Below are 16432 nucleotides of genomic sequence, written 5' to 3'. Positions count from 1 at the left end.
TTTACTGTTGAAAGTATTAGTGGCACTTGAAGTTTTTAACAAGTGACCATTCCCCTTAGCCATATCCCTATAGTCTTGGAGTTGCATATGTATGGGTGAGGGTTAGAGTTATAGGTAACAGTAAAGGAAGTTGCCTTACAATCCTATGATGAATGTTCATTGTGGAGGTTCATTATTGAAAGGAGAATATAATTAGGTTAGCAGACACAAAAACGAGCAAAATCAAGAATGCATTAGACTAACAGAAATTTTAAGTCTGTTTTATAGATGTTTAGTTCTTTGACATTTTACCATTTGTTTTGGATATGATATAGTCAATAGGGTGCTTGCCACTTGACTAAAATATTGCAAGTCTAGTCATAAATATATGGTCATTTCTCTTTAATTTTACTTGGTTACTGACACATTTATCGTCATTTAAATTATGAGAGACAATTTTAACATAAACAGTAATATGTCCTTTGTAGAACAGCTTTTGTACAATAATGCTCTTTCTTGTCACAACAAATTAGTTTATCTCATCCATCTCATTGCAGACTATGGGCTTTCAGCTTTGTCTAGTTACAGAAAATATATTTTTGTCAATATGATCTCACATAAGTTATGATGCATTACAGAATAAGTGAATTTATTTGGTTACCAGTTTCAAGTGACAAGTTCAAATAAGAATGTTATTCTTGTATGTCATAGTTGCCATTTTGTCCTTTTTAAACAAATTATTCTTGTAAAATTTTAAGAACAGGAGAAAATTCATCCTGACATTGAATAAAACTATTATAAAGCTAAAGTATAGTTTTATATTCTGTGCTTAACTAAATTTATGACAGAAAATATTTGACAAATTATTGTAATTATATGATTATAGATTGACAAAAATCAAAATACAAAAATAGATGAGATGTCAAACATTTACTCATAGAAGAAATTAAATTAATTTTTAAAATACTAATCTATGGAATAAAATAGTGGTAAACCCAACTCTTTATGCAATTTTATTTCTAAATTAATTTTCCATCTCATTTACTAAAGAAATGACACATGAAATGGTTCTAATTTTGTGTGACCATATTAAGCAGAAGAGTGAACATTCAGATCTGGCTTCACTGATAATATTGCTCCAAGGTTAAGTTTATCTGCATCCTAGGAGGATGAAAGAAAAAACTGTAGCATAAATTATGGGTCTCACTTTTCCTTGAATAAAAGAAGCACTTAATCCAGGGAACTGTAATTAAAGAGGTTAATATTCTTTACCTTGTTCTCTTCTGTGCTCCCAGGCCAGAAGTGATGCTAGATACACCTCTGAAAATTACATCAATTATAACATTCTTTGAATTTGGATTAAGACTGTTATCTTATGCTCTTTTTCCCCAGTGGAAAATTATGCCAAAACATATTCTAATTTTCCTTGTATTGCAGATAACATTTATTTCTCATCTAGCTATTTACCAGCAAGAACAATAAACCTAAGATGATAGCACTAAAATTGAGTCATTTCATCTCTATACCGGCACATGCTGGCAACATTGGTAAAATATTGTGAATATTCTTAGTGTCAAGAATTTTTTATACTTTAATTTTGTATAATATATATTTTCTATTTCCTTAAAAGTTCTTATTGTTAAGATATAATGTTAGACTATTTATTTGTGTATTATGTACCCAAATGAGCAATAAAATGTCTTAAACACAAAATCAATTTTATCACTTCTTGAAATTTAAACCACATAACATGCTAATTAGAATTTGCTTGAGTTACAAGAAGAAATGTATAAAAATGTATCCAGTTAATTCAGGTTGCTTTTGTACTAAATTATGTTTAATATCTTTTAAGAAGATATATATCAAACTTTAAATAATTCCACCAAATTTTTGTGTTCAATTTTTCTTTTCAGGAGATCATCTGTACAATTTCTTTTTCTAGGCTGTATCATATAGGAATGCAGGCACTAAAACTTCATAAAAGGGAAATAAACATTAACTAAGCTGAAATTTACAGGGGTACTTAAGATAATTGATTAAGATAAATCAAATAAGACTAGAGTCTGACAAACAGAAACATAGACGAAACTTATGAATAGGGAAAAGTATTCAAATATCTTTAAAGTTTTCCTGGGATCCTAGAGTGTACTTTATTGCACTTTATGGTAGTTTTCCAAAAAATCCTTTACACATACTGAATTAAAGATCTCTAAACTTTGACAATAAAATGAATTACTTATATTTCCTTGTATATAAACAATATAAATTTTGTGATCAGGAAACACCCTTTGAGAACACCTTTGAGCAACATAGTATGTTAATTTTCAAAAAAGCAAGGATGCATAGACTTTGACCAATTAATTTTCTGTTTGCTAACTCCTACCTATCTAAGAAAGAGTTTCCAGAAAACCTTAGGGAACCAGAAGCGTCCATGTGTAACAAGGATTTATAAATGGGCAGGCCTGTCTCATAGGAGATTTTTCAAAGGAGTCAACTGAATCAAGTTTTTGAGTAGTTCAGGGCATAGTGTAACTCTAGTTAGCATCTTATTATCAAACTAGGGGCCTGGTGCATGAAATTCTTTCACTGGCGGTGGGGTGGAGGGGTTCCCTCAGCCCACCCTGCAGTCTGGGAGTCCTCAGGCGATGTCCAACTGCCTCTCAGGGCTTCTGGCTGAGCGGTGTTCCACCTGTGGGAGTGCACTGACCACCAGGGGGGAACTCCAGTGTTAAGTGTCTGCTCCCCAGTGGTCAGTGCAAATCATAGTGACCAGTTGTTCCACTGTTCGGTCTATTTGCATATTAGTCTTTTATTATATAGGACTAGAGGCCCGGTGCACAAAAATTTGTGCATTGGCAGCGAGAGGTGTCCCGTAGCCCCACTTGTGCCCTCTCACAGTCTGGGACCCTTCAGGAGATAACGACCTGCTGGCTTAGGTCTGCTCCCGGGTGGCAGAGGGCAGGCCCAATCCCTAGGTGAAGCCCCTGGTCGGGCTCAGAGCAGGGCCGATTGGGGGCTTGGGGCTCCACGCCCTGTCATGCACAGAGCAGGGCGGATGGGGAAGTTGCGATGCCACCCTCAGTCACGCTCAGGGTGGGGCCGATTGGGGGGTTGGGGCAACGCCCCTGTCACACTCAAAGCAGGGTGGATGGGGAGGTTGCAGCGCCACCCCCTGTCATGCACAGAGTAGGGCGGATCAGGGGGTTGGGGCGCTGCCCCTGTCACGCACAGAGCAGCTCCCTTCAAGGGGGTTGGGGCTCCGTACCCTGTCACACACATAGCAGGGCGGATCAGGGGGTTGGGGCGCTGCCCCCTGTCACCCACAGAGGAGGGCTGATCAGGAGGTTGGGGCACTCCCCCGTCACACTCAGGGCAGGGCCGATGGGGAGGTTGCGGCTCCACCCTGTGACACACAGAGCAGGGCCCTTGGGGGGTTTGGAGTGCCACACCCTGTCACACAGAGAGCAGGGCCGATCAGGGGATTGGGGCGTCTTCCCTTGTCACACACAGAGCTGCAGGGTGATCAGGGGGTTTGGGCACTGCCCCCTGTCACACTGCTCCAGGGGCCAGGAGGCCTCGCAGCTCTGCTGATCCTGGTGCTGGGAAGCTCCGCTGATCCCAATTCCAGGAGGCCTTGTGGCTCCGCTGATCCCAGTGACGGGAGGCCTCACGGCTCTGCTGATCCCGGTGCTGGGAGGCATATTACCCTTTTACTATATAGGATAGAGGCTTGGTGGACAGGTGGGGGTCGGCTGGTTTGCCCTGAAGGGTGTCCTGGATCAGGGTGGGGGTCCCCACTGGGGTGCCTGGTCAGTCTGGGTGAGGGGCTGAGGGCCGTTTTCAGGCTGGCGGGTGACTGAAGCTCCCAACCTCTCCTTTTTTCTTTTTTTTTATCCTGGGATTTATTTACCTTCTATGGCTGTCACTGGAGCTGAGAGCCGACTTTAGCTCTGAGGCTCAGCTCCAGCTCTGAGACCTCGGCTGCTGAAAGCAGGTATCTGGGCTTTGTTTAGCTTCTATAATTGAAACACTGTTGCAACTCCAGGTTGGCCGGCTGGCTGAAAGCATGGGGTTTGTTTAGCTTCTATAATTGCAATATTGTTTCTAAGAGTGCAAGGTCAGAGGCTGGCAGCGGCAGGCGGGGAACCTTGGCTTCCTCCATCACTGGAGCAAGCAAAACTCCTGTTCACTTCAGCTGCCTGACTGCTGGCCGCCATCTTGTTTGGCAGTTAATTTGCATATCACCCTGATTAGCCAATGGGAAGCAAGTCGGAGCTATGGTTAATTACCATGTTTGTCTATTATTAGATAGTATGGTCACCCTCACCAGATAGCAGTAAAAAGACGCTCTTTTTCAGCTCATTATCCTTTTCCTTTAATCTTCTTTTCCTGTCCTTGTCAGCTCTGAAGTGAAGACAAGATTTCTGTGTAGGTTTGGGTCTGATTAGCTACTTTAATTTACAGTTTGCTCACATCTACCCATAGACAAAATTGAATGCTCGGTGATCAAGCCCAGGAAATCAAGAGACTTCAATGGCTTTTGAAATATCAAATCCTTGATTTTATACACACACACACACACACACACACACACAATTTCTAGATGATAAGTGTAGGCTGTGTAATAATTTAATAAGGTCGGGGATGCTAGGTCCTAAACAACTGCCATGCTTTTAAAAATAGCCCACAAGAATTTAGCTACTATCTTAGTCTGCTTGGCTGCCATAGCAAAATATCACAGATTGGGTGGTGTAAATGACAGCAATTTATTTTCTCAGAGTTCTGGAGGCTGAAAATTTGAGATTCGGGTGCCAGCATGGTTTGTTTCTGGTGAGACCTCTTTTCCTGGCTTGCAGATGGCCACCTAGTTGCATGTTCACGTGGCCTTTCCCTGGCATACGGAAAGCTCTCTGGTGTCTATGAGGGCACTGATCCTATCAGATCAGGTGCCTACTCTTATGATATTATTTAACCTTACTTTCTCCTTAAAGGTTCCATCTCTAAACACTGCCACACTGGGTATTACTATGTCAACATACGAATTGTGGAGAAATACAAGCGTTCATGCCATTATAGGCACTATTTTATTTAACAGAAAGAGGAAGAAAACTAAAGAAAATGTCCTTTAAAATCCATTCTTTAAGAGGTGGCAGAACTATATCTAGAGGTAGTATAAGAGTACACATTTTCAGGCTATGTTTTGTTGAACAAAGGTGAGAGAGCTGATAGGGGAGAAAAAGGACAAATGGGGAAAAATAAATTACACCCAATTAATGAAAATATTCCTTTAGGAACTAAATATACCCTAAAAAAATAAAATAAAATCAGAACTGACAGTTTAAAAGTGATTTAATTGTCTGTCTTCTATGAGCAAGTCTTGATGAAGGAATTTATTCAATAACTTCCAGTTTACTTCCAGATTAAATGGCAAATTGCTGTTTCTATTTTTTCCAGGAAGCTCAAAGTCTGAATTTCTGTCAGAGCTGCCAAGAAAAGCCAAAACCTGAATGGAATAAATCAGCACTGTCGGTTCTGTGTGGCCACATTATGAGGAATTAGCCCTAATGAGGAGTGACTTCTTGAAGCAGGCGACCCAGACAAGGAGGCAGCTCATGAGTACTCACCTTGAAAGGAAGCTTCATGCTGAGTGTGTATAAAGTGAGATTTTTTAAAAGTCAAATATGAAATAGGATGAAAAGTATATGAGTGCAGAAGGTCCTTGACATTTACTGAGAGAAGATTGCATGTAATCTAAATGATAACAATGTGTCTGTCATTGATGGAATTTCAGGAAGAAAAATAATTGGGCCCAAACAGTGCAATACAAAATCATTGCAAAGAAAGTTTATGGCCAACTTTAGAAATAAATGACCAGACAAGGGGAATTCTGAGGGCTAGTTATGTGAAGGTAAGGATTCTATAGTGAGTACTTTACTGATGAAAAGAAAAGAGTAAAGTTAAGATATGTGAAATTGAAACAATAGGATTTAGAAAACAATATGTAGTTTAAACTGAAGTAGTAAAATGGTAAGCCAATGACAATACTGATGGTAAGCATCAAATTAGTCAATAAAGAGGTTTCAGAGAAAAAGTTCCGTTAATACATGCATGTTTCCATGGACTGTGGGTACTAGAGAATGTCCACAGTCAGACTCTATCATTCTAGAGTGAAAGATGAGGGCCCCATCTGTAACAGCCTCCAAGGGTTAACTGTGTTAACTATGATTCTAAAGTGCTCCCCACATTTTGAGTAGCGGGGAAACAGAGAGTGAAGAGGTGTTTGTTCAGGAAAGAACCCTCCGATGGATTACACTGAAATAGATTCACAAATTGATACCTAACAATGGAGCCCCCAAAATTTATGAAGGGAAAAACAGATAGTTCTATAATAAAAGTTGGAGAAATCAATACCCACTTTTAATAACTAATAGAATGACCAGACAAAATATCAATAAGGAAACAGAAGATTTGAGCAATACTACAAGCCAATTGAACCTAACAGATTTTACCCAACAACATCACAATACACATTCTTCTCAAGGGCTCGTGGAGCATTCTCCAGAATAGACCATATGTCAGGACACAAAACAAGTCATAATACATTTAAAAATATTGAAATCACACAAGGAATCTTTTCTGACCAGGACAGAATAAAACTAGTAATGAATTACCGAAAGAAAAAGAAAAATATGTGGAAATTGAATAATATACTCCTTAATGAATGGGTCGAGGAAGATTTTGCAAGGGAAGCTTTAAAAAAACCTTGAGATGAATATAAACAAAACATCCTAAAATTTGTGGGATGTGATGAAAGCAGGGCTCAGAGGAAAATTATCGCTGTAAATGCCTACATCTTAAATGAACCAAGAGAAAACTAAACATACAGCTAGCAGAATGGAGGAAATATTAAAAGATTAGGACAGAGATAATTCAAACAGAGAATAGAAAATTAGGCATTTGCTTTAATCAACATTAAGAACAATGAAAAGTAATTATAAAATCCAGGATAAAAATGTGGAGGCCTCTGTATTAAGCCAATAAAATGTTATGATTTTTCAGCTAATTATGGAACTTAAGTGAAATAATCCCTTTAACCTGCATTGTTTTTATTCCAGTGGGATAGGCACTGTGCCATTAAAATTACAAGGAAGAAAACATAATTGTTAAAAACTAAATGACTCTGCAGTAAACAATAATTATCCTAACATAAATTTGAATTGATTTTCACTTATTAGAATGAACCCATTGATAGAAAATAATAGACACGATAATTTAAAAAAGAGCTAGAAAGAGATAAAATGTAAATGTGACAAGCAGGCAATATAAAAGTAAAGGTATAATTCTTAGAAGTAGGCAGAAGGATTAGGGGGTGGAGAAGCAGTTAGGTAAGGGATAGACAAATTGACATTCTTTTATTATAGCATAGAGAAGCAAGAAAGCTGTGTTGTAGTTGAAGGAAAAGGAAGTTGAATATATTAATATATAAGCAATAGGAAAATAAAGCTACAGGTAAGTAGAGTGAAAGAAGGGATTTGGGGTAATAATATTTTCATTGTTTTTATATGTCAGGAATTTAAAGTCTAAAACTCAGAAATCAACAATAACACTGAAATCATATTATTTAGGGTCATGAATCTATGTACAAAATTAAATGAGCAGAAATGATTAGTAGGAATAGGAAGTCTAGGGTTGAAGATGTATAGAGCAAGGATCAACTGGTTTTTATTAATTTTCCAGTAGTATTAATTTTTTTCAAAAAATTAAATTGATTTATAAAATGAGTAAAAGAGAAACATAAGTAAAGAATAGTTCAGAAGGAGACTTGATTTGGGATGGTGAATACACAATACAATATACAGATGATGTTTTATATAATTGATCACTTGAAAGATATAATATTAATCAATGACACCCTATAAATTCAATAAAATATATGAAAGAAAAAGAAAAGAATGGTTCAATATGTAAAAGAAAAATGTCATCTCAAGAAAGTGTCCAGATGATTGTTTAAAGTCCCCTGGAAGAACAGGTTGTCAGTGATTTCTCAATATAGCAAGCAGGTAGCCAGACAGTGCCCTGAGTGGGAAAAACTAAATTATATCAAATGCTCGTAGGACTTATGACTGCAATCAGGAAGTTCAATAGTCCCCCTTCCTCCCTAGGCAGACAATTAGTCAGCCAGCGAGCCAGCCATCTTGGAGAAGTCATCTCTCACTGTCATTTCATATTGTCTTTGAAGTCATAATCAATGCAGCACTTTATCAAATAAAACCAAGAAGAGCAGGTAATAAAATGAAAGAGACCATATAATCATTATTTTCAGATGACATGATATATAATCTGAAAAAGTGAAATGAATTAGATGATAAGTTAGTTTAATAAAATAGCGAAAACCAGGGAAACTATACCAAACTCAAAGTACTCATTCATAACAGCCACATCTAGTTTATATACATAATGAAAAAAAGATAGCATCTGAAATAATTAAGTGTATGAATCTAGAGGAAAAAAAGGCAAACTATATGCAAACTTTTGAAACAGTTGAATATATGAACTGTCCCAACTTTTATTTCTATTTATTCCACTGTCCATTGATAAGATTTTTTGCTTCAAAATCCAAACATGCATTTCTGAAGATTATTTTATTTTTACTTCCCTGCTAACCACAACTCTTTTATGAAGACATCTTTATTTTTTATTTCTATTAAACTACACCTTCCAAAATGTCTTTCTACTTCCCCATCTTATCTTCTTCGTTTATTTGCTTTTTGTTCTTCACTTACTTTGTTTTAAATATTAAATTTGTTAGAGTTCAGTTCTTACCACCTTTTTTTTTTTTTTATCACTCTACAAACTCACCTCAAGCCAAAATACTACTGCCAGCCTACACCGCTCTCCTAAAGCTTAGGAAGACTCCACTTGCATATTCCTTACATATTTCAAATGCTGCATTTCACACTCCAGCAACAATTCACTTGTACAGTCAGGATTCTGAGTGTGATATTTGATTCACCCCTCTCTATTCCCTCACTCATCTAATCTGGCACACGATCCTATGAATTGCTCTTTCTAGATGTACCTGAAATTTATCAATTCTTATCTTCACTTATGCAATTCTAGTTATATCTACCACTATCTTTCGCATGGATGAATGCCCAGGGCTCAAACTATTCTTCTCTACTCATTTACAATTCCTTATAATTCTTTTTCTTTTTAAAAAAATGTTTTCATTGATATTTTTTTAGAGAGAGATGAAGGGAGAGGGATAGAGAGAAACACTCCCTTACTGGGGATCGAGCCCACAACCCTGGGCATGTGCCCTGACCAGGAATCAAACCAGTGTCAATGCTCAACAGCTGAGCCACCCTGGCTGGACTGTAATTCTTTTTCTGTCAGCAACAATAACAAATATGTAAATCTTACTGTTACTCTCCTACTTAAAACATTTCAATGGTTCATTATCTCTCCTTAGAACAAAGTCTAAACTTAAAATAGCTGCTACAACCACCAATTGCTGTATTTTCAATTTAGCATTATTTCTTCCTCAACATACCCTGTATTGTTAGCAATTCATCCACACTGAATTTCTTTCAATCCCTTGAAATTGCCATATACATTTTCTCCTGGATCTGGGCATGTTGTTTCCTATGTTTAAAATACCCATTTCTAGGTCTAACCGGTTTGGCTCAGTGGATAGAGAATCAGCCTGCGGACTCAAGGGTCCCAGTTCGAGTCCGGTCAAGGGCATGTACCTTGGTTGCGGGCACATCCCCAGCAGGGAGTGTGCAGGAGGCAGCTGATCGATGTTTCTCTCTCATTGATGTTTCTAACTCTCTATCCCTCTCCCTTCCTCTCTGTAAAAAAATCAATAATATATATATATATATATATTTATTTAAAAAAAATAAAATACCCATTTCTACATACATGGCTTTGACAGTTATTCATTAAGTCTCAGTTTAAATAACTTCATCGTGCAATATTGTGATTTATAAAAACAATATGTATTTGATCATTAGATGACCAAAATATATTTCTCATATATATTTGGCTTCCTCCAGGGTTCTTGGCTCACAGCTCCCTAAACCCTCCTGTTAGGGGTGATAAAGCTGTCTTTTGTTATGTTAATGAGACTTTTGAAAAGCCCTTAGATAACCTATGAATGGGGGCTGGTTGCCAAGGAAACCAATCCAAATTGAGGGGTTAAACTTTCAGTTTCCCTGGAGTCCCTGCTCCACCCCTGCCACCACCCCTCACCTGTGAGAAGGGAGGGGCTGAAGGTTGAATTAATCACCATCCGTCTATAATTTAATCAATCACATCTATGCAATAAAGCCTCCATACTAAAAACCCAAAGGGACCGGCTGTGTGGCGCTTCCAGGTTGATGAAACAGAGAGGTCCTGGGAAAGTGGCGTGCTTGGAGATGGCACGCAAGCTTTCTGCCCTTTCTGCCTCCCTTGCCCTCTGCATCTCTTTTATCTGGTTGTCACTGTGTTATATCCTTTTATAATAAACTACTGATCTAATAAATAAAATATTTCTCTGATTTCTGAGAGCCACTCTAGCAAATTATTCAAAGCAAGGAGGGGGTCACGGGAACTTCTGATGTATAGCCAGTTGGTTAGAAGTACAGATAACCACCTGGCTTTTGACTGGACTCTCAAGTGGGGGAGGAGAGAAGTCTTGTAGAACTGACCCCTAGGTAGGTCACACACTCTCTCAGGGTAGATAGTGTCAAAATTTAGTTAAATTGTAGTCCACTCAGCTGGTGTCTAGAGAACTAAAGAAGGTGAGTGAGATAACCTCTCAGGCCCACACTTTGGAATTGGGTCCAGAAATTCAAAAAGAATTGACAATGTAAATGTGCCTCTGACCTTCCTTCTATGTATTTCTGCAGCACACACACTTTCCTTTATCATCCTATCTCCCACTCGGTTATAAACTCTTATATGGAAAGAGCTATGACTATTTTGTCTATTCTGGTCTGCCTCTGGCTACATTAAACTTGACACTTTCTAAGCACCAACCTTGCTTCCTAATTAACAGAGACATCATTTTCTCAGTCTCTTCCACCCTTCCCTATAAAAACTCAATTCTGCGGTAACCCTCTGTCATTTTCTTCATTCTCAATAAACAGATTTTCCAATCTAATTCAAAAATGTGTACTCATTTTGTTCTGAAATGCTCTGACTAGACATTGGCTATTCATTTCCTCTCAAATATTTTCAACCTTTTCTTTCTGGTAGATGTTGTACTGCCAATTCTCTTGCTTATTAAAAATACCAACCATTTAGGTTCAATTTTCTTTAAGGTACTTGCCTCTCTCTGTTCCTTCAGCATCAAGACTACCATTGAAGTTTCTAAAATTGCTGCCTTCATGCTTCCTTACCTTTTACTTAGTACTAGAAGAGAATAAATTCACTAAAACAGTGTTAAACTAAAAATGTTTAACTTCCATGGCTGAAAGTCTCTTTGTAAGTCGTTTATAGTCAAAAGACCCATCTTATGACATGAAGTTCAAACCACCAGCAGCATGGATAGATAGAAAAGATACCCTTTCCATCATTTTGAAAGCATTTTATACATCAAGTCAACAGAAGGGAGAAGAGAGAGATAATCTAAAAGAATTTACAGGAGCTATTGGTAAAGGATGAGGGACGTGCAGGGGGCCAGCTCTGGGAATAGCAGAGTCTACATAAAATCCTGTCTATTCTTGTAGATTGGCTGGGGAACTGCAGCTTGGAGCACAAGCTAAGCTAGCCAGATGCTGGACTGGACTATACTTTAACATAAAACAGAGATGCTGTGCAGTGACCTTACTTCTGGCGCTGCGGAAGACAACAATGGGCTTCTTCCATAGCAAGACAGACAGAGGTGGGACCTTAGAGGGGAACCTGCTTAATTTTTCATCATCAATAAAGCTTTCCCCGAAACCCCATCCGCCCATGGGGGGCTCAGTAAATTCTTTTTCTTGTGGCGCCCAGAGAACTCCACTTCCACCCATAACAGGGGTAGCAGCCCAGAAAGCCCTTGTGTAAATGGGGGGAGAGGATACCTGGATTTAGTTGGTGCCTGACTAAAATAATCTGTGAAAACAGCCACCTGAAAATTAAGTGGAAATTCCAACAGGCAAAACAGGAATATGAGAAGTCTTTGACAGCTGGTCAGCAGCTATTAACAGTCTATCAGTTCTGTCTCCTCCTCTCACCCTTCAGCAACTGTAATTAATTTAGAACATAGAATTTTTTTTCTTATCACAAATATCAACCATTGTACCCCTGGTTAGACAGCATGCTATAGCTTTGCATTGCCTCCAAGAAAATCAAATTATTTATTGTAGAACATAAAATCTCTCCACATCATTCTACTGCCTCATTGTGGCCATCTTATGTCCTTAACGCCTTAAGGAAGCCAGAATGTCCAATGAGTCACTAGAACCAAAATAAATTTCCAGTAGCTTTACTGTATCTTCCTATGTAGCATATGCAATGGGTTGGAGTGCCCTCCAAAATGTCACATTTACCCCGACCTCAGAATGTGACCTTATTTAGAAATATGGCCTTTGCAGATATAATCAGGTTACAATGAGGTTTTACTGGATTAGGATAACACCTAATGTGAAGGCAGAGATTGGAGTGAGGTATCTGCAAGTCAAGAAATGCCAAGGGTTGAAGGCAATGACCAAGCAACAGAAAGAGGCCAGGAATTGTCCCTCCCTTAGAATCTCCAGAGGTCACCACCGCCCTGCTGACATCTTAACTTCAGACATCAAGTCTCCAGAAATGTGAGATGAGAAATTTGTTTTGTTCTAAGCCCCTTGGTTTGTAAAAATTTGTATGGCAGCCCTGGGAACTAAAAAAAAAAACATCCAGTATTTCAGGGTTTTAATGGTTGCTGGCTAAATACAGTTAAAGATCTGACTGGACAATAATGAATAAATTTCAGGTTTTTTAAGTACATGGAATCTAGTTGTGCCATTTTTCATTATGATGTTATCTAAATCACAGGATATTTAGAAAATCACCTGTGGGATTGTGCGTAGCCAACCAAGGTTTAATAATTGTAATTAAAGGAATTGAGAATTATTGGGGTAATCAACTGGGATGTATTCTCTCTTTTTAAAAATGAGGCTTCTGGTACAGAGGCATTTGTTTGTTTTCCTTGAAAGAGTTTCTGGGAACTCATGGAAAATTGTGCCTTATAACAAACAAAAATTAATCTTCACTGTTGTTGGTGCTTTTTTTTCTCAGATATTTATTGGCAAAAACCCTTCCATATTTAGAGGTGTGAACAAGGAGATTACTAGGTAGTTTGTTAAACAATCTTCTCAGTTTTGTTTTAAAAAAAAGGAGCTAATTTTTGTCAAATCAGGGCTGACATTTGTTTCAGTTGCTACAGAACCTCAGGAATCAGCTGAGACCATAAGTTCATTTCAGTTATAGGGTCTAATGGAAGGGCCTCAAGATCCATTTAGATTTAAGGTCATGACTTTCTAATTTCTTTGCTTGAAGATATTACTAATTCTGTCACTTTTGAATAAAAGCATGTGCATTTTTACACACACACACACACATACACACACGAGCCAAACACGTTTAATCTCATAAATCAAAGAGAATCACCCAGCCAATCATTTCATTGTGGAAATATGTACCAGTGCAGATTGTGAGTTATTTTAATTTGCATTCAAAGAGAAGACAGAAAATTCCCAGTGTAACAAAAATGCTTCATTTTTCCTGGTTCAATAAAGCAGAACAACGAGGTAAGACGCTGATTTTTTTTCTTTTATAATATTTGTACTTCTGAAGGCTACTGGACTTGTGTTGGGGGGAAATCTGTCAGTGATATTTTGGTTTGGAGACTCAAAGCTGAAAAACATGAAAACTTGGTGAGAAGCAGGAGCCCGCTGACAGAGTGAAAAGGGCACCATTCATGCTTCATCCTCCTCGACAAACACAGACGCCTGGCCTGCACTTTAGGAAAATCCTGTCACAAGCAGCAGTGCCAGAAGCAGCCCTTGATCAGGGCTGTAACTGTAATCGTAATAACTGCAGTGCAAAAGCTAATGAAAACTTATCTTGAAATTCATCCTTGAAACGTTTACGGCAAAGTATCTATTCCTTCTGTGCTGTTAGTCATTAGTCTCTGAAAAAATATTGCAGAAGTAAATGTCAAATTAACTCTTTTTTTTCATTTGATGTATCTGCTAAGTTAATAGACAGGAAAAAAGAAAAACAAATACACTTCAGACATAGCTATACATAGACAGGCAAAGGAGAGGGAAATCACATCTGTCTGCTGAAGGGATTTTTCAGGAAATATGTTATTCTAATATACTTTCTGATTTTTGTTTTGTTTTGTTGTTGCTTAAAGGAGAACTTGCTTTATTGCACTGACAATGTACGACGAGTGTTGTTGGTGTGCTGGAGACCTTGAGCTCCCAAGTTCATTTCCACTTTGGAGCCAACTGTTCCAGAGAGCAAGTATGAAATCTGACACTATAACTGGACCCCTGAAGAAGACACTGCTTCAGCAGGTGCACAGTACATGTTAGTTCAGGCGTGTCTGTGAGAAGACGATGACCTTACAGCAGCTGATGTCTTTCAAATAGCAGACAGATGGCAGAAACAAGCCTGACAACACCAAGATGAAGACTAAAAAGTCAAGGGCAAACAAAATCGTTTCAGTCTGGTTCACAATGAGATGTACTTTGTCACTGGGCTTTGGTGTCAAAGAAACCCGAAACAAGATGAAGTTGGCAGATAATTTATAGGTTTCATCTCCCACACTCCATGGCATATTGATAACTTAACACATTCCTATCAGGAATTTCTTTTGACGTTGCCATTAGCAGCTATGGGAAGCTTCACACTGATTCCATCATCTGTATTTCTTCCTTTCCAAACACAGGGCAGGCTTCTTCTCAAATCCAAGTTGACTTGCCCGTTCTCCCTTCTTTCCAGACTTAGAGTAAATAGATACGGACCAAGAATGTGGCGTGATTTTTCTTTCCCTGAAGAAACTTTAGTCAGTGAAGTGGTCTTAATTTCTTTTAAAATTAAACTAAATGTATTGGGGTGACATTGGTTTATAAGATTATATAGGTTTCAAGTATATATTTCTATGATACATGATCTTAATATTGCATTGCATGCCCATCAGTCAAACACAAGTTGAATTTCTTATCATAAGGTTAAGTAGAGCCCTGGATGGTTTGGCTCAGTAGGTGGAGCATTGGCCTGCGGACTTAAGGGTCCTGGGTTCTATTCTAGTCAAGTGCCCATGTCCAGGTTACGGGCTTGTTCCCCAGTGGGGAGCATTTAGGAGGCAGCCAATCAGTGGGGAGCGTGTAGGAGGCAGCCAATCAGTGATTCTCTCTCATCATTGATGTTTCTATCTCTCTCTCCCTCTCCCTTCCTCTCTGAAATCAATAAAAATATATTTTTAAAAAAGATTAGAGATGTGTTGCAGCCTCACTGCACCAGTCCTAAAACAGGTAAAATATTCACATTATTTTTCAGAATATTCTTCTGAAATATATGGAGAATTATTTAACACTATGAACAATTATTTTCATAGAAGTAAAACCATATCTACTATTATATGACATATTTATATTCTGAATTCCACTATCTTTTGGAAACATTCTATTTTCTAGGAAATGTCTTCAATTTTCTATTTGATATTTTGAAATAATTCATTCACCTTGTCTAATTTTCAGAAAATCAGATATCTCCAAGTTACACTGTGTGTCCTTCCTCACTTTACCTCTTTGGTTTCTTCAACTTGGAGAGAGATTGACAAGCAGCACTTTAAGCTTGCCTTTCTTTCTGGCTTACCTCTTTTGTTTTTTGTTTTTTAATTCCAGTTGATATTGAAGTTCCAGGAAATGCTCTACTCAGGAATCTCAACACTTCTCTCAGATTTTTTTCATAATCCTCATTTCATACCATCACCTAAAAGATTGTATTGAAAACCAATATAATTTATCAGCCTTATCGTTGCTTGATTCTGCCAATTATTTTCTTTGGATAAACTTTAACATCATCTACCATGTGTGAGGCATTGTGAAAAGCCCTTTGGAGAAAATGTAAGTAAAATATGGTAACTTTCTCAGAACTATGCCAATGTGTAAGGTATAGGAGTTATACTTCCTAGAACTCAGATGTCTTTTTCATTCCATAGCAGACAAGCCAGGCTAACAAAGATCAGGACCTGCTTTTATTTTCCCGAGTGCTTTCTCTCACAGCAAGATCTCCTCTGCTTTGCCAATAGCAAGCTAGACACGCCAGAGATGGTTTCTAGAAACAGCATTTGATAGCAGGTAGGAGTTAGTGTCTCCACATGTTCCCCTTGGATGGGGGTAATTCTGACATTTGTGTTCTCTGTCTCCCAAAATTCCTCAGTGGAAATTAGATTTTATTGCTTATTGTGGCAACCTGTTTTATAGCA

Source organism: Myotis daubentonii, chromosome 6 (genome assembly GCF_963259705.1).
Source record: "Myotis daubentonii chromosome 6, mMyoDau2.1, whole genome shotgun sequence".
Classification (NCBI taxonomy): Eukaryota; Metazoa; Chordata; class Mammalia; order Chiroptera; family Vespertilionidae; genus Myotis; species Myotis daubentonii.
The sequence above is the reverse complement of the archived record's forward strand: the minus strand, read 5'-3'. Positions refer to the sequence as shown.